Genomic DNA, 14889 nt, shown 5'->3' with positions numbered 1-14889 from the left:
TGCCCGAGGCAATCGTGCGACGTTTTTTTTTTTTTTTTTTTCCGTGCTGCGATATATCGCCCCTATAGCTGCGATATATCGGCATACGCTGAATATTTAAACATGAAATTACACATTTTTAGCTTAATTTGAATTGAGTAAACAACCTTGACTAAGCACTCTAACGTTTTCAAAGCTGCTGACTGACCCTAGGATATTCAAATTTTAACCTTAATAAATTTAATCCTCAAAATACTTAATCATTATTAAACATACACATGACATGTGCTATTATCTTATTGGGTCTTATATAAACCTTATAATATAATAAATATCACTCTCAATATCAGTCACATTAATCAAACCTTAGGTTAAAATTAATATTCTTAAACTATAGGTCAAACTTAGAAAATCTACAAGTGTTACTATGAGTGTCCAAATAAATCCCGGTCTGAACCAAAAATCCACAATCATAACAATAATACTACTATTACTATTATACTACTATCTAACTAGCTAAGTAAAGTTCTTTGGACTCTATAGAGTGGAAATAGACCCTGCTAAGATAGAAGCAATTGACTAGCCCAAGCTCAAGACTACTACTAAGGTGAGGAGTTTCCTGGGTTTAGCAGGGTATTACAAACGATTTGTTGAAGGGTTCTCCAAGATAGCTACACCCTTATGAAATTTAACGCGGAAACAACAAATAATTCACATGGATAGAAAAATGTGACGAGAGTTTCTAAACATTTGTAGTGTACTGCGATGCATCCAAAGAGGGACTAGGTTATGTGTTGATGCAAAATGGAAAAGTTTTCGCTTATGCCTTGAGATAGCTAAAGGAGTATGAGTAGCGACATCCAACCCGTGTCTTAGAATTGGCATTTGTGGTCTTTACATTAAAGATTTGGATACACTATATGTATAGAGAGAAGTGTGAAATCTACACGGACCACAATAGCGTAAAGAACATCTTTACACAAAAAGAGCTTAACATGAGGCAAAGAAGATGGCTGTAGCTAGTGAAAGAGTATGATTGTGAGATTTTATATCACCCAGGAAAGGCCAACATTGTGGTAGATGCTCTCAGTAGAAAAATTTATGAAAGTGTATCAGTACTTAGAGTATTAGCACAAACCCAGCAGCAAAATATTATGAAAATCAGAATTGAAATGATAACGCGATGAATAGCTGACCTCACTATGAAGTCTACAATTCTTGAAGAAATTAAGGAGGAACAACAATGGGATGAGTTTCTTCTCAAGAAAAGGGTATTGCTGAAGAACTCAAAAATGTGGATTTCTCAATGTTAAAAGAGGGCATACTGCGATATAAGTACCGAGTATGTGTCCTAGAGAAGAAGCATACCACTTCATAGTCACTTCATCTAGGGTCGACACAAATGTACAACGATATCAAGAAAATATACTGGTGGTCGGGAATGAAGAAGGATAGAACAGAGTTCATAGCTATGTTCCTTATGTGTCAACAAGTTAAAACCGAACATCAAAGACCCGCAGGAACGTTACAGCCATTGGAGGTTCCCAAGTGGAAATGGGAAGATATAGCAATGGATTTTGTAACAGAATTACCAAGAACAACCAAGCAACATGACTCTGTTTGGGGTATTATAGATATACTTACAAATTCAACTGACTTCTTGCTAGTCCAAAACATTTACGTGGAGCAGTATGCATAGATTTATGTGGTAGAGATAGTGAAACTGCCTGGAGTTCCAAAGACAATTTTCTCTTACAGAGGATCGGTGTTCATCTCAAAATTATGGGAAATAAGTTAAGTTCAGCACTTCACCCTTGGACAGATGGTCAGTCAGAACGCAACATTTAAATTTTGGAATACACACTGAGGGCATGTGTTTTAGACTTCTCAGGGTAGTGGAGCAAGTATGTGCTATTGATAGAGTTTCTTACAATAATGGCTATCAAGCCATGATAGGCATGGCACCTTACTTAATGATTTACGGACGGAAGTTTCGATCACCACTTCATTGGGACAAGGTTTGTGAAAGGTGATACTTAGGCCCAGAAAGTAGTAAGAGAAGCCGCAAAAGCAGTAGAAATGATACAACAAAGAATGATCATTGCTCAAACGCGCTAGAAAAGTTATGCTAATTATAAGAGGAGGGGTGTGGAGTTTGTAGTAGGTGGTCAAGTATTTTTAAGAGTATCACCAATGAAGGGGATTATGCATTTCAGGAAGAAAGGGAGGTTAAGACCGAGATTTATATGTCCTTTCGAGATATTGGACAAAGTTGGACGACTAGCATACTGGTAGGCCTTACAGCCATCGTTAGCTGAGATTCATAATGTGTTCCATATCTCTATCCTGAGAAAGTATGCGTCTACTCCATCGCATGTGCTGAATTAGGAGGCTCTAGAGCCAAAGCATGATTTTAGAGATGAAGAACAACCAATACGTGTTCTGGAACATGGAACTAAGGAGTTGAGATCTGAGAATATCACTATAGTCAAAATCCCGTGGTGCCATAGCACTGAGAAAGAAGAAACATTGGAGCTGGAGGAAGACATAAGGGAACAGTACCTCGAGATTTTTGGTAAATGAAATTTCGAGGACGAAATTTATTTAACGGGGGAAGATTGTAATAATCAGGTTATTATTTTATAAGCTCCTGAAATTTTACCTTCTGTTATATATTATATTATAGTTTATAACTTGAGTCGTGAAATTTGAAAGATTTCTTTGGAAATGTTTATATTATAAGCTATTATTTTATAAATAATTGTAATTTGGATAATTATAATTATTTAGGTGTGGATGCCAAAAATCCACCAAGAAAAAAATCCCCAGTAAATGGTTAAAATACGCACTTAGTCACATTATCAGGCTCAGACCTGTAAGTCTTGTGAAACCGGGAGATTATCCCAATGGAAGCATCACCTTGTGGGCTGTGAAGTATGGCCTTGTTAGGCTAGGAGGCCAAGCTACAGGTCATAAGGGGCCAGGCGCATCAAGGGCCTCGCGCCATGGACCCCCCGACCACGCACAAAGGTCTCACTATGCGAGGCTGCCCTTCTCCCGCATGCGCCTGCCAAGGCCACAAGGGTCTCACTATGCGAGGCTACCCTTCCCCCGCATGCGAGGCTACTCTTCCCCCGCATGCGCCTGCCAAGGCCACAAGGGTCCCACTATGCGAGGCTGCCCTTCCCCCGCATGCGAGGCTAACCTTCCCCCGCATGCGCCTGCCAAGGCCACAAGGGTCTCACTATGCGAGGCTGCCCTTCCCCCACATGCGAGGCTACCATTCCCCTGCATGCGCCTGCCAAGGCCACAAGGGTCTCACTATGCGAGGATGCCCTTCCCCCGCATGCGAGGCTACCCTTCCCCTGCATGCGCCTGCCAAGGCCACAAGGGTCTCACTATGCGAGGCTGCCCTCACCCGCGCGCCTCGCGACCCAGATGCACGCCAATGCCTCGCACAGCAAGACACACCTCACCACGCTCATGTGCGTCTCGCGAGGTATGACCACACTAAGGAGCCTCGTACCACCATCGTGTTGTGGCCCTCATGCAACCCCATCACGCCTTGTGAGACCCATGTTCGAGCCTCGTGAATGCCCGGGTCATACATGGGTACTCACTTAGGCACCAAGGGTCTTGCCTTGTGAGACCCATCCCCATTCCTCGTGAATGCCCAAGTCATGCCTGGATACTCGCTTAGGAACCAAGGATCTTGCCTTGCGAGACCCATCCCCATGCCTCGTACATGTCTATTTCCAGGCCTCCTACTTGGAGGTAAGGACGGGATAAAAGAAGTATGGATCGACACTTACTAAAATATAAAGAAACCTAGAGAAGATATTTAGGTAAAGGGGACCACTAGGGATGAGATAAATGTACGAGCACGGGATGTACAACCCTGAAAAAGGGCAAAGGCATGACTCTGACATCTGTGTCCTACAAGTAGTGGAGGTACGGATTTGTACAGAGAGTGGAAGCACTACATGCATACCTCTGACTATGTACCAGGCCGACACCATAACCTTCTGCTCCACCACGACCTGTGCCACTACCCTGACAATGTACCTCTGTACAATCTTGTCCCCTGGGACTACAATGTATGGGGAGCCATTAGAGCTCCAGTATAAATAGGTCATCACCCCTCTAGAAAGGGGGTTGGAAAATTGATTGTATGCTAAGGCTGTTAAGTAATATACAATTTCGACTCCATTGCAGTTCTACACATTTACTCTTTCAAGTTTTCTCCATCTTCTTCTGAGATACCTTTGGCAATATAGTCTTAGTTTTCTAACCTTATATCGTTGACGAGATTTCACCGCCAACATTAGGTTATTATTTGTAGAATTTTATTTACTTAATGAAACTTAGAAACACATGATTAAATTAGTGTGTATATTTTTTAGAAAATAAGAGTTAATAAAAGATGTACAAATGTTATTGGTGGTAAATGTTGTACACATGTGGCATCAATTTAAGTCCTACTCGAATGAATTAGAATGCATGGCCGAAGTTTCTAGTAGTGTAGATTGTTGGAATTTTTAAGCATATTACAAAATTGATTTATTAGGTGGCATAAGAAGCTTGTGTTAATGTAATGTCCTGGTTAGCCAAGACCATTACATTGTGTTTAAAATAGTGCTTACCTCGCTAAGCGAGTAATTTGTTCTTAAATGTGTAATTAAAGACTAAATCAAAGTTAGGTATTACAAATTTTGGTCAATGTAGTAATTATTTTTCATTAAAATATTAAGTTTATACAAGGATTCCAACAAGTGTTTGGAAATAATAAAATACAATTAAAATAAAAATTAGCCATCCTAGGCGGCAAATCAGGGTTCAACCCTAGATCCTCCCAAGCTATCCCAACCGTGGCGGTCGAGTAGGCTGCATATGTACACACAACCCCTGAAGCTCTCCAACTCATGGCTGGTCCAACTTACCCTTGCCCTTACCTACACCACTAAGCACCTGTGAGCCAAGGCTCAACAAGAAAACTTAAATCAATAGGTACAAATGAGAAACAATATAGAAACAGTTAAATTCAATCAATAAATTCAATCAACAACAAGATATAAGTATTAAGCCTAGTAGTAATAATTTTCTCTATAAAACATATAATCCAATCTCAATAATCAATATAGCTAGTTAAGTGCAATCAACAATTTTGTTTGTTTATATAACGTTCAGGCCTGGCACCCTTAGGTCGAGTCCTCTAGTTGTATAGCCGACCACGGCATGCTTAGGCCAAGCTACGTTCCGCACGCTTGTTGTCGGCCCCGGTGCCCTTAGGTTGACCTTCAAAATAGATTTAATCACATATATTTCACAACACGCAATCAGATGTAGCATTTACAAGCATGGCCTATTGGATATTCTCAAATACAGTTATAGCCATATTCTCACATATAGTGATAGTCATACTCATATTTATTAACAGGGGTCCGAGTCCTAATCACAACCCAGGTGCGGTTTCCTTACCTCGAGTCTCGAGCAGATATCATATGGAAATCCTGAGCACGATCTCTATTCCTGAGCCTTAGCGATAAAACCTAGTCATAGCACAATAGTGGATAACCATCAAAACCTAAACCAATTAAAAACTTCAAAATAATATACTAGCCTCTGAGACCTCGAATTCCACTCAACCGGGTAGTAGAATCCTTCCCAAGCACTTAGGTTTGAGCTCCCAAGCTAAAAGAACTATTTTGGCTATTTTTCTTAATTAGAGTCACGGCTCAGGCCCAGGCGCCACGACGCTCTACAAGTCAGAGAGCTCAGGGATCTTGTAACGCCCCGCATTTAGGGCACTGGGTAAACCCTAGCTCGAGTATTTTAATTCCCCTTATTATGTATAATTTAAGGGGAACATTTTATGTTACAAGTAGATTGTGATGGTTGAATGCTAGCCATATTTTTGTAAGTGCGGTTTTTTTTAGAAACCGAGACCTTTGGTCGTGGACCGGGTCAAAAACCCTAATCGAGTAAACAAAATCTCGAATAAAATATTCTTGATAAAATAATTATGGAAAAACTAAGTTTGAGCATAAACTTAAGAAAAAAATAACTATAGGTTATTTTAATAATAAAACATGATAAGTTTGGGGATGTCACATTGTTATTTAAATTGATTTTTCTCACTAAGAAAAATTAATCAAAACTATACACTATGTTAAATGCCTTTTTGACCTCATGTTCGAGCTTATTTGAGAATTAATAAATTTAAATTAAGGGCACTTTGAGGCATGTGTTGCTGATTATGTAGAGTGCTTGAGTGGAAAAAACGTGCCCAATAGAATTTCAAGAAAATAGCCATCATTATTTTCCCATGTTATCATCTTTTTTATTGAAAAGAAAACTAAGCTAACTCAACACTCAATCTCACCACCCAAAGACCCCAACCGGACCCTCCCTCTCTCTAACTCTATTTGATTTTTTTATGCAAACACTCATCTCTCTCAAGCACTCCTCTCTTTCTAGAAATTTAGAGCACCATTGAAAAAACTTCATTGAAGGTTTTACGAAAAGCTTGAACCAAAGTTAAGAAAAAGGGGTGAGTTCTCTTGTTTATCTTACCATTTTTATTTTCCTTCTTCTTCCTATGTTGACTGAACCATTAAGGGTTATAAAATTCTATGCATGTTGTTTTAATATTCACCACAACCATCATTTCAAACCTAGGTGTGGTTGATGCAAGTGTGACCACCATCATCTGCATGCATGCAAGCTTAGAAGTAAATTTTAGAAAGAGGTAAACTATAGAGCAAACTCTTTTTAAGCATCCCTCTCCTTTTCTTTTTCTAGCATATAATCTTATTCTTAGTGTTTATGGGAAGGTATTTAAGTGGGTGAAGTGTTGAGAAGTGGTCCGAAACCCTAAGAGGTCAACCACCCCAAAGGCTTGAACATAAAGAGGTAAAAATCTTGAATCTTACCATAACATTTTAATGGCTTTAGAAAATCTGAATTTTATTATTTTTTTGTGAGTTCAATTAGTTATTTCGGTTGTAATAAGGTTTTTAGTTTGTTGATGATGCATGCATGTGGTTTATGTTGTGTTTGGTAGCTTCGAATCCAAAAATCCATAGGAATGGTTGATGCATGCTTGCTGCCAAAAAAATTCAGTGGCTTCCAAAGGGTCAACTCAAACATAAAAGACCTAATTATTCAATGAAAGTTTTTGTAATAAGTTATTTGGAAAGATTACATAATTTTAACATCTTGAACCATTGAAAAAGTTTTATATAACTCAAGTTATGAGCTTTTTGGGAATCTAGTGCATGCTGGATTAGGATTCTATAGTTCCGACCTTAAAAATTTGAACAGTTAGTTGAGTGGGTAAAAGTTATTATTTTTTTTACTTAAATTTTTAGTGAACTTTATGGACTTGTTTAATATTAAGCATATGAAATAGATTTTAAAAATTCACTATAGTTTGGAAGTTATAAATTTTCCAACTTAGATATTCAAAACAATTTGCTACCAAGATGGTATTGTTACAGTCGCTTCCAACGGGCCAAACAGTTAGTTATTTGTCAAATTTTCAAATGGGACTTTTAGAATCTCATTATTAAGAAGATTACTTGATTTTAACATTTTGAAATACCAAAAAACATTATGTTTAGGTCAAGTTATAAGCTTCTTATGATTGATTTGTAAGATAGACTAAAAAACTGACAGCTTGAAGAGTGCATGTTTGAGCAACATTTTGACAAATTTAAAATAAACATTTTTAGATGCTTTTAATTATTTAGACTCTTTTTATATTAACTAAAAGCCCTGCAAGAGTTTACTAAGAAATACCCAATAGATTGTGAGTTTTGTTTTTTCTAAAAAAGTTATCAAATCAAATTATATTTTGGACAGATTTGTTTTTTTGAATATTAAGTCATAATTTACTAGTCAAATCATGTTTCTTTTTCTTAAAGTAGATATAAGATAACTTTCTATGGATTAAGCATTAAGATTTAAGAGGTTTAAAATATAATGAGGTTTTACATTTTATTGAAAAATCTTAAGATAGTACTCTTGTGTGTGATAGGACTAAAATTTGTTTATTTGGTTAATTGAGAAAATAAAATCTTTTTGGATAATAACAATTATGGGGTTCTTAATTAACTGAAAATTGACCTTTTTGATTTAAAATTTTAATAAAGTTGGAGACAGCATTAAAAACTTTTATTTATAAGGAAACTAAGAAAATGGTAATGAAAGTTTTCTTTAGGCTTAAGAATGTGGTCTCTTTATGCAATTTGGAACTTATTTCCAAAATTTCTGGCACAATTATTTGTAGGCATGCCTTTATGAATAATGTGATATGACTATAAATTAAAGGATTTAGTCTAAGTTTTAAGATTTAAGGGCAAATGCTTTTAAAGTATTAAAAATTTGTTAAGTTCATTCTTAATCCCTCAACTTAAAGACATAAACTTAATTAATCAAATGCCATAATTAATTTGAGTCACAATGTGGTTTCACTATAGTGTTATATCAGCGTGAAGGCTCGCTTCTCGATAGAAGATTTCCACAAGCAAGAGCTAAGGAATCCGTGTAAGACAACTTATGATATGTTTGGCTACAATACGTTAATGAATAGTGTAGATAATTAAGTTATAAGATAATAATTTGAACTATTCTTAGAAGGTTCACTCAAGATTGTGCTGCTAGAGGGTTCGAATACTCATAACCAAGGTAAGCAGTCCGGCTTGCTACCGTGACGACTACGAACTCTGGCTAGCTACCGGGAACTAAGTAAGAAATTGGTTTGCCACCAGTGACTATGTAACTTAGGTCGGTTGGCCACCGCAATATGTAAGAAGTCTTGTTTAATGCCCGTGACATAAGAGTTTGGTTAAACTCCAGGAAACATAAGGAAGTTGATTATGATTCTGGTTAGCTACCATGACAACTATTAACTCCGGCTAGCCACCGGGGAAATAAGTAAGAAACTGGTTTGCCACCAGTGACTATGTAGCTAAGGTCGGTTGGCCACCGCAACATGCAAGAAGTCCTGTTTAACACCTAAGACATAAGAGTCCGGTTAAACCCTGTGACACGTAATTATGTTAATTCCATAATCAAATCTCTATGACTAAGAAAGTATGCCAACTTCTTCTAGGAGTCTGGGTAACCAGTGTAACTAGTTTATCCCCATCGACGCTATGGTAAGATATGTTAAGTTATCTTGAAGGTTCCTCTGGATCCGTAAGTAAGTATGTATGTTAAGATATGAATGACAAAGTATGTATGTACGTTAAGATATGAATGAGTAAGTGCGTATGTATATTAAGATATGAATGACTAAGTGTGTATGTACATTAAGATATGAATGACTAAGTATTTATGTATGTTAAGTTATGAATGATTAAGTATGTATGTATGTTAAGATATGAATGACTCAGTAATTATCTATGTTAAGATATGAATAACTAAGTATGTATGTACGTTAAGATAGGAATGACTAAATAAATATGTATGTTTAGATGACTAAGTAAGTATGTATGTTAAGATATGAATTAATAAGTTAGTATGTATGTTAAGATATGACTGAGTAAGTAAGTATGTATGTTACCAGTTAGGACTGTATGTATGCTCTGGGATTTTCTGCATGCAGGTGTACTTTCAGGATATGAATTTTGGTTATGAATCATGACCATAAGTTTTCCAGGACGTTCGCATGTTCTTAAATTGTATGTTAGGGTTCGGTTTCATCTGAATCCTATTCATGGTTGGTTATTTTCCTAGCTACTATTAGTTTAAGTCCTTGCTTCGTTTATGTGGTTATGTTTGTTAAGTTGATCTTACTAAGTGTTTCTCTTACCTAGTTGTTTCGTGTTGTAGGTAAGCTCAAAGGCAAAGTGGATCAGTGAGCGCTGGAGTTTATCTGCGAGGATGTACATTTGGGCCGACCTTTTGGGAATTTATGTTTTGGGGACTAGAACCCATATGATCACTAAGAAATTATTTTGGGCTTGTAAATTATAACACTGTAATTTACTTTTAAGTATGTGCATACTTCCAAAATCTTGCATGTTTTGATTTGTTTTTATATGGATTTTCGGTTACGTTATTTTTATAAAATGGTTATGTTTTTCCGCAAATTATGTTAATAGATTTTATGGGGCATTACAACTCTCTCCTGGGAGACACGGCCTGCAGCGCGACACTGACCATTGGATGGTTGACTACTTACAGTGCTTCCAAAAAAGGAATAATAGCCGTTTATGCTACCCTGGCACCAAGTCATGCAATGTTGTCACATAATCTCCAACTAGGATCGCTCCACCTGTGGGATGTGTTAAGGAAATTGTGGATGCAATTTGGAACAAACCCAACATGAAGGTGGGATTGGAGTTGAAATTCATGACTGTTATAGAATGTATATTGGTTTGACAAAAATGCCTCTACTCTGTACCACAGACCATAAAGTTGCAATGGCAGAAGCAATCAAACATGGAATTTTATTGTATTATCCCATTTTCGTTTCATGGTGGATTTGATTTGAAAATATGGTAGGGTGTGGTGATTTGTTTTATATACATTTGAGGGAGTATAATATTAATCTATAATGGTTAATAACATACTAGGGTTGAATTTGTTAAGATATATAGCTGGTTTTTGTAATTGGAAATATATCTTGGGGATTAAGATGAAGTTAGGGTTCTTGAAATCTAACCATGCGTGAACATGATTGATTACGTGAAACTATTTTGATAATGTTTAAAATATTTGATCATGTTATGAATTAAATATGATGGATCTATGGTCGAAATTACATTTAGATATGTAGTTTGGGATTTTCTCGGGTCGATTGCATGAGAGAAACATGAAGAAATCGCGATTTATGATTTTTGAAATGACTTTGGGCGCAACCTCGCCACTGCTTCAAAGGGCAGGCCTTTTTCGTTTTGTTTGTTTTGGTCAGAATTTTAAGGTTTTCGTTAAGAGCTCTTTGTTTGGGGATTTTATGACACTCTAAGGTTGATTAGGTATTAGAAATTGTAATATTGGTTCATGACATTTGGTTTAAGTTATGATTCTCTAAAGGATAATGTTTGTATGTCATTGAAATAGGACCAACAATACACTTGAATGGAGGTGATTGCATAGCTACTGGACACATGCACGCAGGGTGTACACTCAACGTACTATGTTTAAAAATGTGAGATTTTTTATGATATAGGTATGATTGAGTGGTATCGTGTTATGTGGACTATTGTTATTATTTCATACTTATGTATGATGTATATGTCTTCTAAATTGTGTGTGTGGTGTATTAATGAGCTATCACAAGGGTGGTGGGTCGTCGAATTTTTGTAAGATATGAGTACTTCTGTATACACCTATGCCATGACGTTATGAATTTTTTTGTAAGATATGAGTACTTCTGTTATGATACTAATACATGATTTTGTCATATGAATTGAGATTTATATCAATTAGTGTTATTTTGGGCTTTGGGGATGGTGTCCTACAAACCTATTCTTCATGGGTGTTAGTTCACAGGTACTTTGTGTTGTAGGTAAAAGTAAGAGTGTAGTTTGATGAGGCAATGAGTTAAAGGAGGCTTAGTCAGAAAATTGCATGTCATGAATATAATAACTAACATAAGGGTCAGGGGTTGCCTGCTTACATTTTTGGTTTAGAGTGTTTTCAAACATTATTTTGATGTTTTTACTAAAGTCATGTATTTTCATTCATTTAAATCTTTATTTATGTTGCATAAAGATTTATTTTTAGTTTAAACCTTGGCTACCCAAATCCTGTATGTTTTAATGAAGTAATATCGTGTATGATGAATTTCATTGAAAATTATAAATGTTTTATTTTACTTAAAGTATTATCATAAATAGTTGTATATTGGGTAAATTACTTAGCCTCAAAAATGGGGGCGTTAAAGTTACTTTGCCTAAGGACAAGGACATCAAGAAGTCCTCATCAAATCTAAATTTGAAAAAGTGATCAAAACTATCAAATTAGATTATTACTCCAACTTGGGCATGATTCTCCATGATGTGTTTCACATTCAAAGGTCCTTCAAAGTTATTTCTTTTCATCACTGCAATACAATGGCCAATTCTCTAGCAAAACTTGCCATGCTAAGACACAATGCTACTGTCTGGTGGTTGGGTTACCTCTGCTTAATTAACTTTGTCTTTGTTTTAGTTGTCATTTTTCTTCAAATTGTTACCCTAATTTTCTTGTAGCCTTTTGATTTCTGATCTTTGTAGCCTTCTTGCTCTGGTTTGGTGTCTTTTATACTTAAGTTTGTATTTGATTAGCTTTTTGTCTTTGGATTTTTATGTCATCGTTATAAGAAAAACAAAACAATGTCGAGTATAACATCTTATTTGTTCCTTTATTTTTTCGAGGGGACGAAATGCAAATCCCACCAAATTATTTAAAAACTTTAACTCCCCATTTAATAATAGTAAGAAACCTTTGCAGAATAATTATCCAATATATATATATACTAAAATATTTGTTTAACACAAAAATGTATTGAAGAAATGTGAAAACAATACTTTCGTCACTACCAGCTCTATTAGCTCTATTAATTGTTGATTGAACCGATACGATCTTATTGGTCCAACACATAATTATTTTTAAAAATAGTTTAAATAAATTTAAAACAAAATTTAATTCAATAATATATTTTAATTAAAAAATAACATTTCAATAAAAATAAATAAATTATAAAAAAAATTAAAAAACAACTATTCAATTATGTTAAACTTTAAACAAAAATAAATACTTTTTTCATACTTTAACAAAAATCAATCTTAAACTTATTTAATAATTAAAAATTTGATTTAAACATTGTAAACCCTAAACTAACCCTTATATATATAAGTATTTCTTCATTTGTTCAACTAAATTTAGTTACAACAGTATATAGAAATCTCATGACAAGAAAAAATCCTCAAATTTTCAACTAGTTGAACATAATTTCTAATTAAAATCTGCAAAAGTACATTCCAAAATCCTACCATTACTAACACACTCAATCATTAGCACATCAACCAACAATTCAACTCCACATACAAAAAAAAATGTTAAACAAATGATAGACCCTAGCGTAAAATCATTTACACGACCCATGCCGAGGGAGTCCATACCGCATCCCCAATGTTCCCTGCCATCACAACCTACATTCCGCATGATTATCGTCGAATTTGGCCCATGCCAAGCATTCACAAACAAATTCATGACAATTAATGCTATAGATACAATTACAGATTAAGAATATAACATTTCAAATAGATTTAGTTCACGGTTATAACTGCGTTCACAAGTCACGGTTGGTGCTCGAAAGACGGTGCATGTGCCAATTTTCTTACCTCGAATCTTGTGCAAATAACGCAATGATCCTAATCCCTCTCCCAAGCCTTGCGGAAATTCTACAATCACAACATAAATGGTATTCTCATTAAGAACTAATTCTAAAAATGGGTTACAGGAATAATCCCTAGCTCTCGGGACCTCCAGTTCCATCAATTCGGGTGATGGAATCGTCCCCCAAGATCCCGAGCCTTATTCCCATTATTTTAAACACAAATTGCATAATGAAATAGTGCTGGTACCGACCACCTGGCTCCATGCGCAAGTAGAATGGAACAATTCGCCCTAATCTGGTTCAGTGCCGCAATGCTGGCCCCTTGGCGCAGCAACAAAAACTCAGATTTTTTAGGTTTTTCCATGCGATTTCTCAGACCCCAAACCATCCTCAAATATGTACCAACCCCATAATTAAGCACCATAGCAGACATAAAACTTCATAAACACCTTAAAACACCACCACATCATCAAATCCAAAGTTTAAACAAGAATTAACAAATTTAGGATTCAGAAACTCATTTTCCTAATCTGAAAATTAGAGCTTTAAAATTTTGAATTTGACAAGGAAAAGAACTCTACTTTCCAACCCCAATCTAAACCTTGAAGTACCTTGGAAATTTTTCATCAAATTCTTGAAGGATTGAAGCCTAGTCTTGAATGCTCATGGAAGAGAGACAAAAAGCTGGTGAAGAGGAACACGTGAATGAGAAAACCTATAGAACTTGGTTTTCTTTTTCCTCTAATTACAAGGTCAATTGACAATTTTCCCCTCCCCTTTTCTTAATTCTCTAATTAATCTCAAGGGCTATTCGCTATTTTCACCTAAATTCCCACTAAACCTCAAATTTCAACAAAAATTCCAAATTAATCTATCAAACACAATAATGCCACCAATTAATTCCATTTATGAGTAAATCTAAAAAATATCAAAAATTCCCAAAAATATGCTTTGGGTCGACCTAAGCAAGACATTTATCCATGTTGTGACTTTTCCGTTAAAATTTCTCAAAAGGACCCACTTATGCCGAATATCACAAATATATTCACATAATAATGTGGTCTCTTGCACATAGCACATAAAATTACAAATACACCCTCAACAATTCAACATTACGAAATTTATCTTTTTTTAACAAAAGCAGTTGTTTAAGCACATTTAATACACATAATCACTTAATTAACACATAATTGTCCCACGTGTTTTGCCGGCATACTAATCAAAGCACTAAATTCTATTAGAAGTTTCAGGATGCTATAACTATCCCCTCCTAATTAAAATTTGGTCCTTGAAATTTACCTGAATAACTCGGGATACTAAACCTGCATATCCGAATTTAGCTCCCAAGTCACTTCTTATACCTTATTGTTCCTCCAAAATACTTTATCCAAATGAATAGCCTTGTTTTATAAGAATTTGTCCTTCCTATCCAAAATCTTAACTAGTCTCTCTTCATAAGATAAATTTGTTTTTAATTCCAAGTTCTCATAGCTCAGTATACGTGTCGTATCTAATACGTACCACCGAAGCATTGACACATGAAACACATCATGAACACTTGACAGAGCTGGGGGCAG

The sequence above is a fragment of the Humulus lupulus genome, chromosome 4, assembly GCF_963169125.1.
Source record: "Humulus lupulus chromosome 4, drHumLupu1.1, whole genome shotgun sequence".
NCBI lineage: Eukaryota > Viridiplantae > Streptophyta > Magnoliopsida > Rosales > Cannabaceae > Humulus > Humulus lupulus.
The sequence above is the reverse complement of the archived record's forward strand: the minus strand, read 5'-3'. Positions refer to the sequence as shown.